The sequence below is a fragment of the Poecilia latipinna genome, unplaced genomic scaffold (assembly GCF_001443285.1).
Source record: "Poecilia latipinna isolate Pla-1442-1.1 unplaced genomic scaffold, P_latipinna-1.0 Scaffold4570, whole genome shotgun sequence".
Lineage (NCBI taxonomy): Eukaryota > Metazoa > Chordata > Actinopteri > Cyprinodontiformes > Poeciliidae > Poecilia > Poecilia latipinna.
Window position 1 is genome coordinate 6,761 of NW_015117186.1, and position 2,059 is coordinate 8,819.

General features: G+C 35.5%; 1 long non-coding RNA gene across 1 annotated transcript; it reads left to right on the top strand.

Annotated features, from left to right (window-relative positions):
• Window positions 1-6: 6 nt before the first annotated feature.
• On the top strand, window positions 7-619 carry LOC106942804 (uncharacterized). The gene is made up of 2 exons (XR_001423722.1): window positions 7-114; window positions 227-619. It is a non-coding gene; the product is annotated as an uncharacterized LOC106942804 (long non-coding RNA).
• The last annotated feature ends 1,440 nt before the right edge of the window (window positions 620-2,059 follow it).

A 2,059-nucleotide genomic window follows, 5' to 3' on the forward strand; every position in this document is an offset into this window, starting at 1 on the left:
GGCAGCTGTATTTCGTCAGAAAAACCGACACTGGTCCGTTTTACTTCAGAATTGAAATTCCACAACATAAAAGCTTCACTTTCTCAAACAATAAGGTGACCCTCGATATCTTCCGTGAGTATATTAGAGACCTGTTCAGTATTTCTAAACCATTTACTTTAAGATAGTAAAACATGTTTAAATAACTATTTAACAAGTGATTTTGTGAAAATTCTTGATTGTACAGAAGTTCCTGAGCCTCCCGTGATGACTATAGAAGTCCGTAATAAAGTGACTGCCACCTGCAAAGTAACTCACGTCTGTCCAACATCTCCTCCCCACATCTCCTGGAGCCGCGCAGGAACGTGGACAACAATGTCAAAACAGGAGAATAAATGGTTGTGGTCAACAACGTCGACCATGACCTTCACCCCTCAAGAAGCCGATATTAACAAGCCTGTAGAATGTATGGTGACATTCCATGGCAGGAAGACCACAAAGGGGTCTGTGCTTCTCACCAAGTAGAGGACTAAGTTTAACTACGTATGCAGTTTTAGATTACAGCAATATTATTAGAGCTGTCTGCTATAATGACAAATTGATTTTGCAGAAAAAGGCCTGAATTAGTAAAACTGCAAAGAAAAAAATACATTCAGAGAGACAAGAAATTCTTATTGATGCATGCTTTGATTCATATCACCTTCTGAGTTTAACTTTACATAAATCTTTTGAACATGTGTTAGAGGCACAAAAGTTAGGAGTCTTTTTTTATCTTTAATGATTTTCTAATAGGATTTATGGAATAATCTTGTTTTGCTGGTTTCTTTCTTTTACTCTTCATCAACTGTAAGACGATACACTGACTATTAAATGTACGTCATACTCTTAGTCTACAAGTTTTCCTTTTCTTTTCTATTAAATATTTCATCAAAGTGCTAAGATTATAACATTTGTGTGTTTATCTCTTAACTTTTGTCTCAGTTATCTGGAGTGTGTGAAGTGGGGGACTGTCATGGCTGCAGCCTCCCATTGGTGGTGAAAATTAAACTTTTTATTTAGTACTTAAAATAGACCACAAAGAACCTTCATCAACAGAAGAATTGCACAAATAGCGACAGAAGTTATAGTGTTATGCAATTTAAATCTACATTTAATAATTTACTGGATAAAATCTTGCTGCCAAGCTAAATATTTTTACCAGTGGGAGAGTCCTTTAAAAAAGAAATGTAGATAAAATATTTATGGAAACATGAACTTTTCTCTACTAATCAGAATATGATAGTCTTTCCTCTTTCAAAGATTGAGATAATGACCTGATGCATTATATTTAAGTAGTTTGTCAACTGCACTGACGAGAAGAAAAGAGGGGAAGTAGAATTTAAATTACTTTGCCATTATTTTTGGCGTTTTCCATGCTTTGGAATCACATAGCATACCACATCATTATGCATTGCTAACTTTTAAATAGTAATCTTCTAGCAATGGAGTAACAAAGCATGCTCTGGTGCTCCAGCAGCAGCAACAGATGAAAAGAGATTTACAGAAATAAAAATTCAGCTTAAACAGCACTGGAGTTGTTTGGTTAACACTGGCATAGAGTGGCATCTATATTAAAAGTTCCTCCAGCAATAAGTTATATGCTGCTTGTAAGAGAATAACTGAAGAAAGATGAACCTCTGCAAAACGATGAACATGAAGAGGTCTCTCATCTTGATTTGACAACAATCTCCCCTGGAAAATATTTCTCCCAAGTGGCTGTTATCTGCTTCACATTAGTTCTTGTTTTTTAAGTCAAACATTTTCTGTTGTCAATGAAGAATTTAAAATAAAATACGCTGTTTGTGTCAGCTATGGACAGCAATGCCAAAAGCAAAAACGAGGTTGAAACTTTTACGTTTTCTTTTTGAGTAATAGATGTTGATGTTTTGAAAAATTTCACTGAGGTTTGTAGCAACTTCCCTTTCTGAGAGTTAATTCTGAACACACATACATGCACTTAGATGTGGGTTTTTCCACACTAGACCAAGAGTACACGCCCAACAACCACCACGTTTTCTTCGTTTATTATTGAACAGTCACA